Source organism: Thamnophis sirtalis, unplaced genomic scaffold (assembly GCF_051295495.1).
Source record: "Thamnophis sirtalis isolate CommonGarterSnake01/CBP01778 unplaced genomic scaffold, rThaSir2_p1.2 scaffold_3, whole genome shotgun sequence".
NCBI lineage: Eukaryota > Metazoa > Chordata > Lepidosauria > Squamata > Natricidae > Thamnophis > Thamnophis sirtalis.
The window spans coordinates 146,223,953-146,246,435 of record NW_028261383.1 but is presented as its reverse complement, the minus strand read 5'-3'; the positions used below and the strand labels follow the sequence as shown (position 1 = coordinate 146,246,435).

At 39.1% G+C, this 22,483-nt stretch overlaps 1 long non-coding RNA gene across 1 annotated transcript in view; it reads right to left on the bottom strand.

Annotated features, from left to right (window-relative positions):
• The window catches only part of LOC148048218 (uncharacterized), a 28,550-nt gene that overhangs the window by 5,795 nt on the left and 272 nt on the right, over window positions 1-22,483 (bottom strand). Inside the window, exon 2 of the long non-coding RNA XR_015695818.1 lies at window positions 8,289-8,598. This is a non-coding gene — a long non-coding RNA (uncharacterized LOC148048218). The remainder of the gene's footprint in view (window positions 1-8,288; window positions 8,599-22,483) is intronic.

The window sequence follows — 22,483 nt, the reverse complement described above, 5'->3', positions numbered from 1 at the left end:
ATCATGGCAGTTGATAAGTTAGTAACCCAGTTGTTAAGTGAATAGTGCGTCCCTATTGGCTTTGTTTGTCAGAAAGTCGCAAAAGGCAATCACATGATATTGGGACACAGCAACGGTCATAAATATGAGCCAGATGCCAAGTATGTGAATTTTGATCACATGATCATTGGAATGCTACGAAGGTCATAACTGAGAAAAACACTTTTCTGAGTCACTTTTTTTCAGTGCCGTTATAACTTTGAATGGTCACTAAATGAACTTCTGTAAATTGAGGACTACCTGTAGAAAGATGTTTTGGGCAGCCCTCACAAACATGACATCCTCCGGGTATTTGAGGTCACAATGCATACAAGTACTAGCCAGCATGGCTAATGGTCATACATGACAAGAGTCATGAACTGAATATTTGGTTAATTGCAGATAGGAAAAGCAGCAAATTGTGTTTGCTATTTTGTTGCTTTACTACACTAGCTCCTCCTTGAGAATGCATGGGGAGAGAGTGTAAACCTCCAATACTTGATTGTCAGAAAGTGGTTTATTTCTGCCTAGCATAACAATACTGTTTAGCATGTTTCCAGCTTTTGGACGAACTTCAAAGGCTATTCGTTCTTCTTACTTTTTAATCCTGGCTATCATGAAGGTCTCCAACTTATAGATTTGCCTCTTGCCTTAAATTGCCATTTATATAAGATTGAGAGTCCACAGCATAGTGTTCTTTGAAATATTCTCTCCTAACAGTAAGGAGGGAGAGATGCAGGGAGGCAGGGAAGGAAGGAAGGAATTGTAAAACAGAAAACAACAACAGCAACAAATAATGTACAGAATAAATTATGAAAGAAAAAAGAAAAAGAAATCAAAGAGAAAGCTAAAACTGCAAGAAAGGGGGGGGGGGGATAAAGAAAAAGGAAATGGCTTCTGATCTTCAAAGCAGTTACAAATAGAATTATAAATTTACTTCTTGCTCTAAACTAATGTCTCTTTTCTTTCTGTAATCTATCCTGTCTAATCATCAAAACCATAAATCATAAATTCATCTCCCTGGTTCTATGCAAAAAGGTCATAATCCAGTATCCAATCAACTATAAACATAAGTATTGTCTTTTCTCTGTTCAAAGAAGTCAATTTGGCCATCTCAGTGAGTCCTATCATCTTTATCAACCACGCCTCCATTGTACGTATTTACAAATTTTTCCATCTTTGTGAATACAATAACCTGCAGTTATCATTCAGAAAAACAGAGTTCCATTACTTTTTTTCTAACTATTTCTCATCAGTCCCAAAAGAAAGACCTCTGGTTTCAAGTGTATATTAACCTTCAAAAGCCTATGAATCAGCGTATGTATTTGAATCCAAAATTTTCTAGCTTTTTTACATGTTCACCAAACACGATAAAATGTTCCTACTTATTCTTGACATTTATAACATGAATATGAAGTAGCTAATACATTCTAGACCACTTCTCTGGTGACAAATAGCTATGGTACATCATTTTATAAAAATTCTCTTTAAGATTATAAAATATAGACTTTGCCTTACAATAGATTGCTTAATGACTGTTCAAAGTTAGAGAGACTTTAAAAAAGCTACTTATGACCCATCTTCAAAGTTGACACTGCCAAATGCTCCAAGGTCACATGATTGCATTTCAGGTGCTTGGCAGTAAACTCAAATTTACAATTGGTTGCAGTATCTGATAGTCATGTGACCACAATTTGTGCCTTTTTTGTTGTTTGCCAGCAGAAATATAGACATGCTGGATTTGCTTAACCACCACATGGTCTGCTTAACAACCATTATAAAAATTGTCATAGCATCATCAGGTCACATGACTTATGATCAAAATTCCTGCTTCAGTTGTGTATGTACATTGAGGACTACCTGTAATATAATTTTCAATTCTTTCAATCACATACTTTTCCATTGTTCAATATGTATATTATATCTAAAATTGTTAATCACATTATTAGACTTTCTAACACTTGTTTTTTTTCTTTTCTTTCAAACTTTAATACAAATTTATACATTTTAGCAATAACATGTTCACCATTTGCTCATAATTCCATCTCAAACAGTGTCACAATATTCAAAACCATACACTCTTTTTGCCTATTTTAAACTTTTCTCATAACTATAAGAAAAATATTGGCAATTATGTCCGTTTGTCACTAGTTCCCCTTGATAAAATTCTACTATCTCAGAATTAGACATTTGTGTTACCTATTATTTCTCATCTTTAAAATGTTTCTTATTCTCAGATCCAAAAAGATGTTTTCACGTAAAATCTGAGTTTATTTATACTTAATTGCAAATTTCTTTAATTCTCCTTTTCTCTTAATGTTATCCAAATTAGTTTGTTTTTCACGCTTCTCCTTTTTGAGTTCATGATTTTATCATATAATAAAATACCTTTGATTAAAGTTTTACTTGCATCCCATTCTTAAATCAATACAGTATCTTAGTTTAACTTTTTAAAAATGTATTTTAACTTGTTTTTAACATGTTAATCCTCCATGATTGCTTTTTTATGTAACCACATTTCAGCTATATTCCATCTAAAAAAGTGGGTATGTTTTTTATAAATCACACTCACAGGATCATGATTCCAAATCATGATTTGGTAATATTTCTTTCTGAACAGCCCAATTCTTCTAAACCCTTTGAAATATCTATTCTAGAAAAATAATGTTGTCTTTTAGAAAAGTAGCTGTATTCTCTTGAATTGCCATTTTTCTTTCTCCATATGTCCACAAGCCCCAAATTGTCCATTAATCAAAGATAACTTTTGGTAATTTAGTAATTTTAATTTTGCCTCAGAAGTTCTATCTAGTTATGGGAAGGAAGAAGCACTCTTACGGTTTGAAAAACTTCATTTAACATTTCCACAATGGCGATGAAGAATAAAATAGTTCACTCCATAGCAAGCCCTTCCCTCCCGGAAGATTGAAATATTTGGGAGAATATTAAAAGAAACAGATTATTATATTTCCCCAAAGGGAGAAATGGAGAAAGATGCTCTTCAGGGAGGCAGAAACTAGCCCCGTTTTCCTGCCCCAAGCAGAAACTGAGGAGGCCAGCTTTTAGAAATGCAGTTTTTATAATCCATTCAGAAAGACAGGGTCAAAACAGAAACTCAGATAAGCAACGAACAAAAGATTGACAAAATTAGCTCAGGCAAATACCTACGACTTGCATTCATCCTTTTGCCTATAGAGCCAGCCATAATCCCAAAGGAATCTGACAACAGCCAATAGAATAAGGACATGTTCTGGAACAGGAGGCTCCAATACAAAGCTCAAGGAAGGTATAAAACCCATCCACCCTCAACTCCATTTTGTCAGCTGCCCAGAATCACATGCGGTTGGTGGTTCTGCTTCATCAATAAAGAGAATCTCTTTCCAATCAGCCTCCAGCCTCCATTTTGTTTCCAGTGCCTTTTCTCCCGGCTTGGAACTGAACCAAATGGATTTTCTTTCCAACAACTTCATAAACCTTTTCCAGATGATTGCATGGCAAATAGCATTAAAACATTCAGTTAAGAAAATGCTAACAAGTGTCCTCACCCCCCTCCCAACAGTAATCCTCAAGCCCAGCTTGTTGTTTGAAAAAAGGATTCTAGGATTAGTAGACCTTAACAACTGCCTGATACTTCACACTGGTGCTTGCTTTTGTCAGAAACTCTGCCTCAGTGCTGTGTTTATTTTTCTCTTCTTTTGCCTCTCTATCATGCTCTTTTGTTTCTAATTTTTCACTTGGTCTCTTTATAAAAAAAAAATCACAGACTCGGGGCCATGTTTCATTACCCTAAATTAAAAGATGCATATCTGCTGCTGGTCGGGCTGCCTCGTTGTAAATTGATTGCAGGCAATCTTTTAATGTGTAAGAAGCAGTTTCCTTTTATTTTCTCAATACCAATCAACCAGGGGAGGTGTAATGTCACCTCAACAAGTTGTGCTTTGTCAGATGGATTTTGTACTGAAGTGCCTGCGTGCTCCCGAACATGATGCAATGTTTAAATCATCCTATATATTAAGACAATACATCTAAGTATGGATTATTTGGTAGTAAAATATTAATAGGGCACTTTATTGCTATTGATATTATCCCTCCCCATTTCTTTGTAAACTGCCATGCCATCCCTGCTGGTGTCACTGCTTGCTTCTATAAAAATCTTCATTGCAATGAATGAACTCTCTCTCCAGGCCAACAAAATTACAGCAATAGCAAATCTGTCCTGGGGTTATTATCTAGTTTATGCTATGAGGATAGCTTCTCCCACTATATTTTTGAAAGCTGTCTGGAAAGAAAAAAAGAAATCAATAAACAATCACCTTGATTTATATAGAAATTTGCAAAGGCCTTCCTGGACTCCACAAAAGGCAGCAGTCTTTTTTTAAAATAAAGTCATTATTGGAATATGGAGTTCTGCAGTACCACCTTGCCATGCAGTCTTCAATGCAGAGATGCATAAAGGACACTTTTTAATTGTTCATCAACCAAATCCAGAAAATTAAAAATGGTATTATTTGGAATACAAGCAGCATTTAGAGGTCAATATTAAACTAGCAATGAAATCTCAGCCTTCTAGGGCAATGCCATTCCTCTTCATTTAAAATAGAAATAATTGCTTCCATAATACTTGTCATTTTCTCATTTTGTCATTTATTAAGATTTATAGGCCGCCCTTTTCCCTGAGGGGACTCAGGGCGGCTTACAATCACAAGGGAAGGGGGTGCAGTATCAAAGGACAAAACAAAATGTGAACAAAGAAAAAAATAAAAACACAACTTTCGTTCAGCAATCAACACTCGGGCGGGTAACTTGGAAACCTATCCCCAGGCCTGCTGGGAGAGCCAGATCTTGAGGGTTACGCGGAAGGTCTGGATGGTGGTGAGGGTACGAATCTCAACGGGGAGATCGTTCCACAGGGTCGGAGCTGCAACAGAAAAGGCTCTCCTCCGTGTAGTCGCCAGTCGACATTGACTGGCAGATGGAATTCGGAGGAGGCCCAGTCTGTGCGATCTAGTTGGTCGAAGGGAGGTAATCGGCAGGAGGCGGTCTCTCAAGTACCCAGATCCAGTACCATGGAGTGCTTTAAAGGTGGTCATCAGTACCCTGAAGCGCACCCGGAGACCGACAGGTAGCCAGTGCAGCTCGCGGAGGATGGGTGTAACGTGGGCGAACCGCGGTGCGCCCACTATCACTCGCGCGGCTGCATTCTGGATTAACTGTAGTCGCCGGATGCACTTCAAGGGCAACCCCATGTAGAGCCCATTGCAGTATTCCAGCCTAGAGATCACAAGGGCTCGAGTGACTGTTGCGAGAGCCTCCCGATCTAGGTAGGGCCGCAACTGGCGGACCAGGCGAACCTGGGCAAATGCCCCCCTGGTCACAGCTGACAGCTGGTAGTCAAAAGTCAGCTGTGGGTCCAGGAGGACTCCTAAGTTGCGGACCCTATCTGAGGGGTATAAAATTTGACCCCCCAGCCTAAGTGTTGGTACATTAGCCAAATTGTTGGGAGGGAAACACAACAGCCACTCGGTCTTGTCCGGGTTGAGTACCAGTTTGTTAGCGCTCATCCAGTTCTTAACGGCCTCAAGACCCTGGTTCATCACGTCCACCGCTTCATTGAGTTGGCACGGGGCGGACAGATACAGTTGCGTATCGTCCGCATATTGGTGGTATTTTATCCCGTGCCTCCGAATGATCTCGCCCAGCGGTTTCATGTATATGTTAAATAGTAGGGGGGATAAGACCGAACCCTGGGGCACCCCACATGTTAGGGGCCTCAGGGACGATCTCTGCCCCCCGACCAACACCGACTGCGACCTGTCCGAGAGGTAGGAGGAGAACCACTGCATAACAGTGCCTCCCACTCCCACCTCCCGCAGTCGTCGCAGAAGGATACCATGGTCGATGGTATCGAAAGCCGCTGAGAGGTCAAGGAGAACCAGGATGGACGCATAGCCTCCATCTCTGGCCCTCCAGAGATCATCGGTCAATGCGACCAAAGCGGTTTCTGTGCTGTAACCAGGTCTGAAGCCAGACTGGAAGGGGTCAAGATAACTAGCTTCCTCCAAGGCCCGTTGAAGCTGGAAGGCCACCACCTTCTCAACAACCTTCCCGATAAAGGGGAGGTTGGAGACAGGACGAAAGTTGTTTAAAATGGCTGGATCCAAGGATGGTTTCTTCAGGAGGGGTCTCACCACCGCCGTTTTAAGTACGGCGGGGAAGTGCCCCTCCCGAAGAGAGGCGGTCACGACTCTCTTCCAAGCAAAAGTGAACAAAAGGCAAAAGGAGCTGGGCTCTGAAACAGCCCAGCTGCAACTATAAGGGGTTGCCACAAAGAAGTGGGAGTCAAACTATTTTCCAAGGCACCTGAGGATAGAACAAGAAGCAATGGGTGGAAACTAATCAAGGAGAGAAGCAACTTAGAACTGAGGAGAAAGTTCCTGACAGTTAGAACAATTAATCAGTGGAACAGCTTGCCTCCAGAAGTTGTAAATGCTCCAACACTGGAAGTCTTTAAGAAGATGTTGGATAGCCATTTGTCTGAAACGGTATAGGGTTTCCTGCCTAGGCAGGGGGTTGGACTGGAAGACCTCCAAGGTCCCTTCCAACTCTGCTCTTGTATTGTATTGTATTGTATTGTATTGTATTGTATTGTATTGTATTGTATTGTATTGTATTGTATTGTATTGTATAAACTTTCCTTTAACTCTATTTTGCAAAAACCACCCAGAATTGTATGTCGTATAAGGGACTTTAAATTATGTTATCTCAGCCTTTCTAGAGTACATTTGAGGGTTGTAATCAAATAGGTATATTTCACTGTGCCTGGTGGTAATATCCAATTAGCTTCTTAGGGTTCGGTCCAACAGTTCTGGAGAAATTGGAAAAATGATGCAAGAACCTTTGGTAATTAATTCTAAGATAACTTAAGTAACAAACGCTAGTATGGTTTTATTGTTCATTCCCCCAAAGGCATAACATGGTAAAAGAGGGGGGGGGAAAGGATTCCATTTCTGGTGCTAGCTGCCCAAATTTTATTCTAGCAAATCACTGGAAAACTAAACAAGTATCTTTATGGATCAAAGGCATTTAAAAGGATGGAAAAATCAGCATTAGCTGAAAAATAAATAGCAGAGAATCTCTTTTAATTTTGTTTTACTGCACATTTGATCTCAATTCCTTTATTACATTATCAAAGTAATTTGTAACGTATAATCTCTGTATCAATCTTTTTGCACAGAAATATTACAACCTTATTGCTTTTTAAGATGACAAATGCATTTTCATACATTTCAGATTACGTGTTTTGTTTGCCTCCTATGTATCTTCTGTGTTTTTGTTTATTCTGTTAAAATGCTGCCATAAAGGTACAAGATTTCTTGATCTAGCCCACATTAAAGGAGCTGTAGCAGATAAATGGAAATATATTATTAAGTTCAGCATTTCTGGAAAACTGTATTGATATTATGCAGCAAGACAGAATGGCTCAAGATGGACTACATATCCCAAATTTGCCTGGGAACCACCCAAACTCCCCCTCCTTTTCCTGTCCCTCGTACTTTCCTTGCCTATCAACCATATCACAGCTGCCTTGAAGATGTCAGGAAAAGAGGCTTGCTTGCTTCTCTTCATTTTAAGTTTCCCTAGCACATATGTGATAGTCATTCCTGACTCTAGGGGACGGTGCTGATCTTCCTTTCAAAGCCGAAGAGCAAGTGCTGTCCAAAGACATCTCTGTGGTCATGTGGTCAGCATGTCTAAACACCGAAGGCGCATGGAACGCTGTTACCTCCCACCAAAGGTGGTCCCTATTTTTCTACTTGCATTTTTACATGCTTTCAAACTGCTAGAGTTGGCAGAAGCTGGGACAAGTAACGGGAGCTCACTCTGTTATGAGGTGCTAGGGATTCGAACTGCCGACCTTTCTGATCAACAAGCTCAGTGTCTTAGCCACTGAGCCACAGCATCCCTTACATCCAGAAAGGCAGCTCAAATATTGGAAAAAAGTCAAGCTTAAATTTTACATCATTAGCTTGCCTAACTCTTGACAGCATCAACTTGAAAATTTTCAGTTAGGATCTTTCTCAGGACTAGTGGGAGATGTCAAATTTTGGATCAAGGATTCTCTGAATGATAGCATTTCTGCAGCGCTAGGAATTTGAACCGCCGAACTGCCGACCATTCTGATCGACAAGCTCAGCATCTTGTTCTCCCTATCTACAACCTAAACTGCAACAAAAAACCCACTTAGTGCAAAATGTAAAGGAGAAGTATGGTACCTTCTTTATTCAAAGGCAATCAGTCTTTGCCATCTGAGGTAGCAGGTTCTGGTAAATCTGATTCTCCTTTTTGCCAGAAGTATTAGAGCTGCAACTCTGAGAACTGCCAGAGGTGATGCTGCCCAACATCTTGGAAGATAACCGGCTTGGACAAGACTGCACTCAATATCAGAAAATTGTCTATTATTTAACAGTTCTTCCTTCAGGGTCTTCCTGCCTGGGCCCTCTTGAGAGATTCATAGTTGAAATGCAGGATAAGCTTCCTCTTTCCGATAGGAATCTTGGCATCATTTTTTAATGGCTCCCATATCTACAATTTTCATAGAAAAATTTAGTAAGCAACTACTGGAAGAGTACAGAGTGGCACTTATGCACAGCTTCACACTGGAGAAAATTTAGGTACCAGTCCCTAACCAAATGTTGCAAAATCCAGCTCTTAGGAGCTCGAGCCAACAATAAGCATTCAGCAACAAGGAGAGAGTCACAAAGCCCAACCCTTGCTTTGAGGGGAAGCAACTTTTTTTTTGAGATCTCACATTTTGGAGCAAGTGCCAGCTGGTTCTCTATATCTGTATCATCCCTTTCAGATAGTTAGGTAGACAGTTTATCTTGCTTTTTGGCACTGTTAGGGATAATTCCACAAAAAATCTTATGGATGAAGTGGAACATCTCTTAATCTAACAGTTGTAATACAAGAGAGATGTGTGAGTTTTGTTTCATTATGTAATTCCTCCTCTGAAGTTCTGCAACCTCAACTTCCCTTATTTCCATTACAACCCAAAGGTCTACATTGTGAGGCAATTCCTCCCAATGAGCTTCTTCACTAGTGATACTATACAGGCCAGTGTTATAGTGATTTTTTCCTTCCCCAAGAATTTAGTGGAGAGAATTTCAAATGCCCATTTGGGTGTTACTCGGCTTCCAGATATTGAACAGACAAAACATGCAACCGCAAACTTTAACACATGCTTCAATTTTGCCCCTAAACCTTTTACTCTTGTGAGATCTCAAAAGCAAAGGCCATGTTTTTCATCGTTTCTCCACCCAAAGGACAACAAACTATTTGCTTGTTTATTTGTTAAGCCCTAATACAATATTAAGCCCAATTGGGCACGTGCTAAATAATTTACAAAGCATATTAGCTTTGGAGGAATATACCCCCCCTCCCATTAACAAAAGGCATGTGTTCTGGTGGTAATGTTTAGGCTCACCACCTGCTCTCCTGCTGCAATCCTAAATGAACACAAAAATATTTGACCTTCAATGAACATGCCACCTCCTTACCATTTAATTGGGGGGAAAAATCCACTTGGGAGATCTAAAAGCACCATTGCTTGTCTTTGTATATTCTTAGAACAAAAATATTACAACAACCACATTCTAATTTCTAGACTCATTCTTTGTTTCTATAATTACTGTGGTATACAATTAGGTGGCTTTGGATCTTTCAGTGTTAATTAGAAAGCTAATAACTTGAAATGCTATAAATACTGAAGGGGGAAGGCTAATGTGCCAGGCAATTAATCCTTTGTCAGTTATTTTTTAAAATCTTTTAACTGGAGACTGGCTTTCACTCAGAGTATATAATATTGTTGGGAAATTAATGGCTTATTTTTCTGCTGCTACCATCTTGGAAATTCCAGCACATTTACATCTTCAAGAGGCTTATTTCTTTTTAAATGACTCAGCCATTACCCAGTCAGCTTCCAACATATCCTGATAAAACCAGAAATATCCCACCATGATTAGTTCCTGCCAGGATAGATAATACACAGACAGATGGACAAATGATTGACTTTTCTGATTCTGAGGTAGGGTTGAGGCTAGTTATCTAAACATATTTCATTATAGGGGATAAATCTCATGAACACAGTGGGGCTATTTCTTTGTCAATATGGATAAGACTGTCATAACTAGCAAACAGTCATTAGATACCATGTTCTATGGAAATTGCATGGAGAGGAGCCACAACCATCTTTAAACTCAAGTCTCAGTGGTATCTTACTGCTGGGTAAGTACTGGTGAAACTATTTGATATCCAATATCCAACTTAATTAGCTTGTTTCAATTGGAAGCCAGAATTGGATGGAGAGAAACAGAGGTGGGCTATTGCTGGTTTGGACCAGTTCGGGTGAACCAGTAGTTCTGATGATCAGCTGGTCCCGCCCACCCACACCCGCCCTATCCTGTCCTATATTTCCTTGTTTCTGGCTCTGCTGATTTGCACAGCACAGCTGATTTCCGCCCCTCCGCTGTTCTACTTAGAAGGTAAGCAGCTGAGCTTCAAATTGCTGTATATGTTGAATGCTATGTGCAAAGCGCTTTAGACGTGCATGCTCGCAAAGTACGCGATCACTGAACCAGTGGTTAAACCAGTTGCAGCTTACCCCTGGAGAGAAATATCTATCTCAAAATCAGCTCCACTGATCTTGAGTCAGGGTTATGTTTTAGGAGTTGCAAACCTGAAGGAATGTCGTGCAGCCAAGGGTTTCATATCTAGAAATAACAGGAACTGCAGAAGGGGAGGCCTTGGGGAATGGTTGCTGCCCTTCTAACATTTACAGTTAGTTCTGACTTATATTCAATCCTGCCTCATGTTTTGAGCATTATTTGATGGAAATAAAATAATTTGTCATCACTGGTCTTTTAGACCAGTGATGACAAACATATGACATGCATGTCAAAGCTGACATACCATAACATTTTGGAAGACACACTAGCAATTACTAACACCTGACAACTATTCTTGAAAGCATTCCTCATACTTGCATGATTTTCAAAGACTGCAGAATGGTGTGTGCTCCTGTGGGGCCTTCTGAAATCATACAGAATAGGACATGCTTTTTCTGGGGTCTCCAGAACCCTCTAAAGATTCCCTGAAGCTGCTTGTGTGACCCAAAGCTGCCTGGGAGTAGGCCTGCCAACAGAAAGAGAACTGAAGCTAAGCAGCAGCACCGTGACCCGTCAAAACCGCGTTCCACAAAAGCGCGGTCGACGAAATCGCGTATGTGACGTCATCACAACGCGACGAAAAAGATCGAAAAATTGAAATAAAAATTAAATTACAGCAAGCCGATTCACATAAAGGTAACGGTTAGGTTAAGGGTTAGGGTTAGGGTTAGGGTTAGTTTAAGGGTTAGGGTTAGGTTTAGAGCGTTAGCGTTACGTTTAGCATTAGGTTAAGGGTTAGCGTTAGTTTTTTGTTAGGTTAAGGGTTAGGTTTAGGGTTAGGTTTAGGGTTAGGTTTAGGGTTAGGTTTAGGGTTAGGTTTGGGGGGGTTAGGGTAAGGTTTTCGCTTTATTTTTACATTTTTCGATCTTTTTCGTCGCACTATGATGACATCACATACGCGCTTTCGTCGACCGCGATTTTGTCGTCCGCGGTTTTGTGGTGGAACCAAGCAGCACATTGCAGGTCCTGTGATCACACACAATTGCACTATATGTTTTAAAATAAGTGAGTACTGTATTTTTCAGAGTATAAGACGCACCGGAGTATAAGACGCACTAAGGTTTTGAAGAGCAAATTTTAAAAAAAAGGTTTTGCACTCTGCAAATCTCCCAAAAAAGCACTTTTTTCTCAAAAAAAGAGGCCTGAATAGCCTTTAGGGGGCTTGCAGAGTGCTCCTGGGGGATGCCCCCCAAAAAAACGAGCAAAAAAAAAACTGCATGCCTAGTCTGTAGAAGGCTTATAGAGTGCTCCTGAGGGCTGGGGGGGGGGGCAAAATTGAGCAAAAAAACGGCCCGTTTTTCACTCATTTCTGCCCTCCCCAGCCCCCAGGAGCTCTCTGAAAGCCTTCTACAGGCTCTGCATGGCCATTTTGAATGGGGGGTTTGGGAGACAAAAAATGATGTATTCAGCATATAAGACGCACCCAGATTTTCAGCCTCTTTTTTGAGGGAAAAAGATGCATCTTATACTCTGAAAAATACGGTATGTAAAGAATTCTCTTTTTTGGGGGGACAGAATGTGTGTGGTGTGGGTGTATCTGTGTGTGTATGACAAGTTAGGCGTTTTCCAAACCTTTGACCTGCTGAGCCCAAAAGGTGTGCCATCAAACTGGCATGACAGGATAGAAATTGACAAATCAAGATCATTCTGAAATATCTGTAAACTCCTGTTGGATCACACATTCCAAAAAATAAGGTAAGGTGAGCCTCCCCCAATCAAGACTGAGGTTGATACTTTTTTTTATTTAAAATGATATACCTCCTTAAAGCACATTTCCCCTGGAAGTACAATTGGATCCCATTCTGTTGCTTTTCCGAAAGGCCCTGAAAAACATGGTTTTGTCAGCAGGCCTGGGTACCACAAATGGATCGAGGGGTTGGTCTGATTGTGTTCTTGCTAACATTGGGGGAAAGGTGTGGTGTATGGTTTTAATATTGTGAATTATTAATGTTATAAGCTGCCCAGAATCATCTACAGCCATATACATTTGTTTCAGAAAGAAAGAAAAAAGAAAGAAAGAAAGAAAGAAAGAAAGAAAGAAAGAAAGAAAGAAAGAAAGAAAGAAAGAAAGAAAGAAAGTTATTCAGAAACATGGGAAATAGAGATAGGCAGTGAAATGCCCATTCACTGATAATACCAAGCCATTTAGCATAGTATGACTCAAAAGAGATGGGAAAAAGTACTTTCAAACAGAGTGAACAAATTTCAAACTTGCAAATTTTACATCCAGTTGGAAAGAACTAGTACTGTGTATTTAAAGGAGGATTAAAAACAAAACCAAGTGATATTCCTTTTTCTTCTCTCAGAAAACTTTACAAAATATTCAGTTGATCACAGGCCAGCCTTTTTCTTGTGCTTCCCAGAGAGCCCTACAAATGATACCAAAACATAAAAAATAGTAAAATTTTATATTATTTTATTTAAATTCCACCTTTATTCTTTTTTATAAGTAAGTGAAGGTGGCGAACATACACAATACTCCTTTTTCAGGCATGAAATCCTCTTACCTTTGTTACCGGTTTCAAAACAAGAGCATGTGCAGCGCTTCTGTGTAGAACTTTCTGCGCATGCGCAGAGCGTCCATGACCCGCCACTGCTATCAGTTCACCCAAACTGGGGGCAAACCAGCAGAATACCACCTCTGTCCTTTTTCCCTTACAACAAGCCTGGAGATGGATTGGGCTGAAGGAGAGTGACTAGGGCTCAAAGTCACCCAACTGGCTTTCCTGTTTAAGGAGGTACTAGAATTCATAGCCTCCTAGTTTCTGGTCTAATGCCTAAACCACTAGACCAAACCATTTTTAAGTTTAACTCAAAGCCGTTAAGAGACAGTGGGATAGACTAAAAATAGCCCTTCGAACGTGACATGAAAATTGCAATTCCCAGTTGCAAAAAAAGGGGGAGGAGGGCCCTCTAATAATAATCAGGCATCCATTCTGTTTCTATCTCACTTTTCAGCCAAGATAGGGTACCAGGGTAGCTTAACAATGATTTCTAAGCTAAGAAATTAACTGTAAAATAACACCAAGTTAAATAAAACAGTGAACTATGTAAGATGGTACAATTCATGATGTTTGAATCCTGAAATGGGAAATTCAAATTCAACTAAAACTTCCCTTACACGTGTCATTGAAATACAATCCAAATTGGATGCTACCAACCACATGCTGGAAGAGATTAGGGAAGGAAAGGAAAGGGGTGGAAAAGTTTATAGACATAAACAAGAGATAGAAGGTGAACCAGTTGAAAGCTTATCCATAAATGACACCTTAGCCCAGGTGAAATCAAGCAAGTGTTCAGAGGACTCAAGGTGACTCCACCATAATTAACTTACTATAAAGGAGGGCTGGAAATTCCTATTACACTTTCCAATACCTTGCATTGATACAGTGCCCCTGGGTGACCCTGAAAGTTACCTTATTGAAGTCTGTATTGTTCTTGATTCCTCAACCTTTTCCAGTTGTGTGGGGCTTAACAAATGCTTACACCTGAAAGATGTAATAAACCATACCACTTTCTCAAGGAAAATACAGTATGCACGCTGTTTCTTTAGGACCCTTTCAATTCAGAACAAATTAATCTGTAAAGAAACCCCTCCATTTCTCCTAGTATCTGAGTAGCTATAGAGTCAGAGGGAAGATATGCCAAGGAAGTCCCAATTTGCATTGCACCTTCAAATTAGTTTGTTGGGTTTAAGTTGTTGTTTGAAGGCTTCATTATGAGTAATTGGTTTCTGCTTTTTGCTGCTATTTACACGAGGTAAAGACAAAATGGCCATTACATGCTGCCTTTTATTTTGCTGCTTTATGTACAAGCTAGTTTTGTAAGCAGGTACAAACAAGGGGAAGGGAGAAAAAATGGAAAGCCATTTCATTTATTGTCTAATATACAAGAGATCAGGGTAATTAAGGGAAGACCGTAAAGCTCCCATTTATAGGCCTGTTGCATGGCAGGGATTAATGAGTTATTTACTGCACTGTTATGAGAATGTACATTAATGGTACTGTGCTGCTCCCAATTTTTTCACTGTTTCAAATGTAGAACTGCTCTTAATATAATGTTTGCTAACCTTGTGGCTTGCCTTTATTTATGAACTTATAAACCAATTCAATCAGGGCAACCAAGGCAAACAAATATTGGTGCATGCCATAAAGAGAATTCCTTATATTTGTGTTGTGCGAAGAACAGAAGAGGGATTTGTACTGAGACAATGTGGACTCACATCCTTATATGCAACAACCTAGAATACTAGAATGTGCCAATGCTGTGTTGTCTAGAGATTTCTCGCCACTGGCAGAAAAGCATGAATTTCTGCAGATGTAGTCTTCCTCACTCTTAGCTGGGTAGGGGTAGGATGCCCATTAATATTTACAGCCACAATATAGGTGTTGTCTTGCCAATTTCATTTGGTTACTATCAAAAAGCCTTTGGGTTGTTGCTCAACTGGTGGCAAAAAGAATAGCATGTTAAGAAAGAATAAGCCACAGGGGTAGCATGTCTTCCTAACTTCAAAGCTGGAAGTTAGCCAACAACATTCTTTTGACCTGCAATAATCTACTGTTCAATACAGAAAGAAAAGAGTTGCTTCAATGTGTAAAACTGCAGAAAAGGTGTATATATCATTCTATGAAACATTTTAATGCTTTTATTTTTTTCCCTGTGAATAAAAGTAGGAGACACCTGGGCTTGAAGTATCTTTCTCACGAGGAAATGCTGGAAAAGCCAAAATTTAATCATTTATTTGTGGAAGAGGCAATCTAGCTTGGGAAATAGGTGACCCAGTAGAAAAGATACAAGATATATATTTGACAGAATTAAATGCTGCTCTCTATACCCAGAATTCAAGTTCACAAATGAAATTGATAGGAAGCAGATTCAAGGCACAGGGCTTTGTGAAGCTTGCTCTTCTACTCTTTGTAGTAAAGAATCAAGAGTATAAGGATATCTGTGACACTAAGAACAGACCCTGGGACTCAATGAAATTTCATATCTATTATAAAAATATTAAGAAGGAAATGTTTCCAAGGATTTCTATGAAGACATACCATAAGACTGGGAAACAGAGTTATGTCCATTGACTTGAACTCTTTTAAGAAAAGGTGGAATGATTATTATGGTGACCCTATATAGAATTCACAACCACCAAAGTTACTGTATAGTCATTTAGTAAACTATTTGTTGTTGCTAGTTACGAACTCGTGCCTGACCCATCGAATCCCCATGGACAACATTCCTCTAGGCCTTCCTGTCCTCTACCATCCTCTGGAGTCCATTTAAGCTCCCGCCAACTGCTTCAGTGATTCCATCCAGCCACCTCATTCACTGTTGTCCCCTTCTTCTTTTGCCCTCCATCTTTCCCAGCATTAGGCTCTTCTCCAGTGAGTCCTTTCTTCTCATTAGGTGGCCAAAGTATTTGAGTTTCATCTTCAGGATTTTTTTCTTCATTAGCAATAGCACTTAAGGCCTCTTCATACTTCATGCTTCATAACCCTCTCTAAGCACTCTACAAAGTCAGCATATTTCTGTCTTCAATCCAGGTCCTCATTTTACCGACCTTGGAAGGATGGAAGGCTGAGTCAACTTTGAGCTGATCAGAATCAAACTCCTGACAGTGAACAGTGAGTTAGCCTGCAATACTGCATTCTAAACACTGCACCACCAATATAAATAAAACATTTTAAGTTAAATGTCCCTGCTGTGCCTGAATAATGGATTTGTATGTCTGTCCAATTTTGGGTAATTTACTTAGGTTTGGGAAGTTCTGTTTTGTGTGTTTGTTTTAAAAAGTAAGCATATTTATGGAAAAGAGGTCAATCAGTGGAAACAACCACAAATCCAAAAAGACAATGTACCTTCCTACCGCTGACTAACAAAGGCTGACCAAGCTAATAAGCCATTACTACATTACAACTGCGTTAATGGAGCTCACATCATAGCAATTGTATACATGTAATCCAGAGAGGATTCCCTTCGCATATATGTGCTAGTTGTTCCTGACTCTAGGGGACGGTGCACATCTCCGTTTCAAAGCTGAAGAGCCAGTGCTGTCTGAAGACAACTCCATGGTCATGTGGCCGCATGACTAAACACCGAAGGCACACGGAATGCTGTTACCTTCCCAGGTGGTTCCTATTTTTCTACTTGCATTTTTTACATGCTTTCGAACTGCTAGGTTGCAGATGCTGAGACAAGTAATGGGAGCTCATTCTGTTACGCAGCGCTAGGGATTTGAACCACCGAACTGCCGACCTTTCTGATCAACAAGCTCAGCATCTTAGCCACTGAGCCACGGCATCTTAGATCCAGAAAGGCAGCTCAAATATTAAGAAAAAAGGTGTCAATCCTAAATTTTACATCATTAGCTTGCTTGACTCTTGACAGCATCAACTTGAAAATTTTCAGATAGGATCTTTCTCAGGACTAGTGGGAGATGTCAAATTTTGGATCAAAGATTCTCTGAATGATAGCATTTCCATGTTTGTTTGTTTTCCTGCTGGAGATGTTAGCATGAATTAATTCCATCTGGTCATGTTGGAAAATTTTGAAATAAATAAAGAAGTAAATATCACCCCTGTAGGTTCTGGTTCTCTGATGAATGTTTCCATAAAAGCTATTTTGCAAAGGGTATTTATCAATTCTAAATACCGTCTGAATTACATACCAAGGCACAAGGATTGATTATAGCCTTTGCCATTTTTTATCCATGACTTGGAAGCACTGCATATGTTGCTCACAGAGGTATTAAAATCAATCACTAAGACTTTAGATTAGCATTTAATTCAGTAGCAACTTGGTCCTTATTCCTAGCAGGAGCAGCACTGGTAAGAGAAGATAACAGAATTCTCAAAAAGGAAAAAATAAAACTAAACTAGGAGGAGAAAGATTCTAAAAGCTAAAGCAGCCTTCAACCTCTGGCATAATAAAGAAAGAAATAGATATTTGGTCCCAGACTAAATTCAAGATTATGTGATCCTCTCATTTATCAGTTTCTTCCTCCATTCCCCTTTATAGTAGTGAATCTTGGTTTTTATGGGTTATGCAACAGCCAGAGACATAATTCTCACTTTATACAGAAGAGAAAATCATTGGATTACCTACCCAATCATTGTATGAAATTGATGGTTTCTTGATGGTTTCTACAAGAGCCGAGGTGGCGCAGTGGTTAAATGCAGCACTGCAGGCTACTTCAGCTGACTGTAGTTCTGCAGTTCGGCTGTTCAAATCTCACCGGCTCAGGGTTGACTCAGCCTTCCATCCTTCTGAGGTGGGTAAAATGAGGACCCGGATTGTTGTTGGGGGCAATATGCTGACTCTGTAAACCGCTTAGAGAGGGCTGAAAGCCCTATGAAGCGGTATATAAGTCTAACTGCTATTGCTATTGCTATTGCAAGCCTTTTGTCCTGTGCTGGACTGAGTAATATGAGGGCTGTATTCCTTTCTCAATTAGATATCACTAGATTGGGGAATACAACATCAACCCTTTAGACATGCTGTTAACTGCCCTTGAGAGCTGATCTCTTCCCAATTTAAGATCTCTTTCTGGGGCACTATCGGCCACCTCCGGAAACAGATTTCATCCTGTTGTTATTGAATTATTACATCTCTGGCCACACCCACTGACTTCTTATTGAAGGTCAATCAATTGGGCACTGACATTTTTGTCCTGGTTCAAGCCAGGGGCAGTTTCAAACCTGGGTGGATTTCAGCACCCTCAATCCTCCAGCCACCAAGACTGTTTCTGAGTTCTAAAAATTGGAATTTGTGCACTTAATGCTCTGATTGGAAAGGGATGGTAAAGGAAAGGCATCTACAAGACTGCTTCTTTACTGAAAATGAGTTTTGAGACATTTGCTTTACATACTTTCTCTAGGGTAGAAAATGCTGACTGATTACTCCCACAATTAGAAAATTGGTTGATATATGAAGAAGTTACTCCAGGCTGTGAGCTAGACTGCAATTATTCACTCAGAGAGCATGGTGAGAATAAGGCTGAAGGCCAAATACTGTTAAACATGTCAGGTCTAAATTATTGCACTATGGCTCACCAGCCTGAATATTTTCACTGGAACTCTAATAAAACAGCCCTATGCTGATTCCTGGGAGAAAATTAGAGATGACTGACCATTTGCTCAGTAAATGGCATATAAAATCAGTTGTTTGTAACAATAGATTGCCAACAGCTCTGCTCTTGTGCTCTTAAAATCCACCAGGCACAACAAAATTTATCAGAGAAAGTTTTTTGTATAAGAAAACTGGCCATAAAAAAGTATTCTCTCAAAGCAAATACCAAGTTAATGTTCAATTTTTTTGGTAATATGTAAATATGTTGCCTTGTCTAGTCAAAGGACTATATTTAAACATGCATGTAGACAATTATGTAATCAAAATGTCTTTGAAGGCATAAAAGTACATAGACATAAAACTAATCTTAGATATTATTATTCTTAAAAGCTGTAAAACTGAAATGGTGTAGACAAATAAATAAAAATACTATTTGCTGTTTTAATGAACATTTCCAAACTCCACTCCTGAAGTATAACTTTCTTAAATATAGTAGTAAACTAACAAACTGTAATATAAAGATATCTGTGGCAGATTTAAACACAAACCTGCCAGATCCCTTCCTTGGGTTTTGTCTTTTCTACTCAAATTCCAAGGTGGAGCGGTTTTTCTCCAGGTGAAAGTGTTTTTAAAAACTGAGATTTAAAACTAAATAGTTCCAGTTTTATCAGATTAACTAGTCCCCAGTGATTTTGGTGTCTTCTCTGCTAATACAATCCAACTCTGAAGTAACAAGGAATAAAGACATTTATTTCAAAAAAAGACCTCAAAGTAAAAGCCGGAGAACTAGGATAGGCTGGGGGGGGGGGGGGGGGGGGGGGGGCTTAGAACTGTGTACCAGAACTAGCAATTGGTAACTTGAAAACAAAACAAGCAAAACAAAGATCAAGGGACAGAGAATGGGAGCAACCATATAGCTGCCTAATTGAGCCAAACAGCACTGGAAATAAAAGTTCCCTGATGCTTCTGTCTGTATTTCCCCCAAAAATGTTCCAGTTCTCTCAGAGTTTGAGGGCAGAGGGGTTATGTTTCAAGCACGCTTGACATCCTAAGCAATATTATAAGATTTTCGGAATCAGTTGCCATGTCTCAATATCTTGCCAATATTATACAGTTATCACTCATTACATTGATTCTTGTATGGTTTCTAGGCATTTTTGCTTCCTTCTATGTTTCTCTGTTACCGGCTGATAAAAACCAAGGAATCAATGCTTCAGGTTGTGCGCTACGTTCCTCCTTTGCATACCAATTATGCAATCACATTAGGATTTTAACTTCTTGTGGCTCTCTTATTGGTTATTGAGATATACTGTATATATTTTAATATGTTCTTTGCGGTAAACTTATATTCTTTCTGGCTGATCTCGGATTGAAATAAATTGAATTCAAAAGGTTTGTATATTTTCTTCAAATGGTTCAATACAAAAATATAAATGAAAAAATGAGTTTCAGTCTTTCTGTGAAAATGTGGATGCTACCTTCTCATACATCTGCCAGAACCAGGCTGCAGAATACTACAATCACCAGGGGCAAACTCATTAATGGAGCATGACCAATTGATGGGCCTATTGTTTTTTCACCCTCCAGCGCAGCCAGGTAAAGTGTCCTGACTCTCAATAATTCACAGCCATGTGCAAAACCAAAAATAACTGTCAAAATCTTCAGGTCCAGTTCCACATATGTCTCTTATGATGTACATTAAAGTTTTGGTGTCTGCTTTGTGCCGATATTTTAGCATTAAAAATGAATGCTAAGAATGTACGATTCATAACCTTATTGACATAATCTATATGATGCAACAGAGCTAGCTCTGCTTGGTTCAGTCATTTAAAAAAAAAACCATTACCTCCGAAAAAAGTAAATACTTGCAATTTCAAAAAGAGCAGAAAGGGCAAATATATTACTCTGTTTTATGTAGAATATCTTAACTTCACTCTTTTTGGTCAGGAGATAGGATATCTATATAGGATATACCTTCTTCCCTGGCTTCAGCTGATAAGGAGGAGGACCTGTGGCCTAATGGTTAAGACATCTGCCTAAGATGTAATACTGCACAGGTTCAAATCCCAGTAAGGGTATGGCTAGCTGATGAGAGCTAAATAGCTTGAAATAGATCTATACTAGTCTCCCTTTATTTATTTATCAGCACAAATACAACATATATATATATATATATATATATATATATATATATATATATATATATATATATATATATATATATATATATATATATATATATATATATATATATATATATATATATATATATATATATATATATATATATATTCCAATTGTAAGAATGGGGCCAGGTTTGGGGATTATAATGCATATTTTTCAAAAGTGCAAGATTGTGTGTTTGTGTATGTATATGTGGTGATGGAGTTTGGGGAGGGGGGATAACTTGGAGGAAAATATTTGAGGACTGGCCCTCGCATTTTGTCCATGGCTGCATTCTCCAACCAAAGATATCTCTACACCTGGAAACTGCATGGGAGAGAAGTAAGTACTTTAAATTTCAAATACTGGGGATTTAATACGTTCTTGAAATGCAAAAAGTCAGAGAGAATGGAAGAGATCACAAAACTCCCTATTGCTTCTGTTTTGCCAAGAGGACTAGCCATTTTTCTGTAAGAAATATCAAGCACACGAAAAATGAAAAATACGCCATATTGTGAGAGGATGTCATCACCCTTTTCTATTTAAATGATAGCAGGAACAAGAGCCTAGTTTCTCACAGGCATAAGAATCTTCTCAGTGGAAAAGAGGGTATCTATAAATATATATAGGAATGGTTTATTTCCCCGCAGCGGACTGTTGAAGGAGACCTCTTTTCTTACATGGAAGTCAGGGGACTTTTCCAAGGGATCTTCCATTCAACTGCTAACAAAAACCAGATCTGCTTATTTTTAGTGAGGTTGCTGCATCATACTCTTGAAAACTATGCTGTGATATGCAACTGTATACAATAATAAGTTTCAAATTCCAGTTGTTTTATTCAGTGAGGAGAAAAACAATAAACTGGCAAGCCACGTTGGGATAGTGGTAAAGGTGCCAGCTTATAAACCAGGAGAATGTGAGTTCTAGTCCTTAGGCATGAAAGCTGGCTGGGTGATCTTGGGCCAATCATTTTCAGTCCAATCCACCTCACAGGGTTATCCTTATGGGGCAAATAGGAGGAAGGAGTATTAGGTATGTTTATTGTGTTGTGTTCCTTACAGCTTTACCACTGTGCCAATGAGTTTAAAGCTAAAAAGTTAACTGTTGGAATTTTGTCTCCTATGAAGATGGTAAGAAATTTGGATCTGAAAACTCTAAATAATTAGAGGTCCAGAGAACAGAAAATAAATGGAGATCTGAATGCAAAATCTGATTATTTTCACCTGCCTTAAGACTTAGGAACAGTCCTAAATATTAGTGATCCCAAAGACAAAGAGACCTAGAGGAGCCGATGAGCACAGCCAGTCTGCATGAATCTTCCTTATATACAGTTCACTTTTTCTCTCTGCATACAAAAATTTCTCTAGATTTTTCCTTAGTATTTCATTACAAATTATATCATATTTTTCACTAAACAGCACCTTATAATTACTTTCACTTCTGTATTTTTATTTCAAATTTAGATTTCTATGACAGTTTGGTACAAACAGCCAGAAATGTTTATCCTAACACATTTTCCT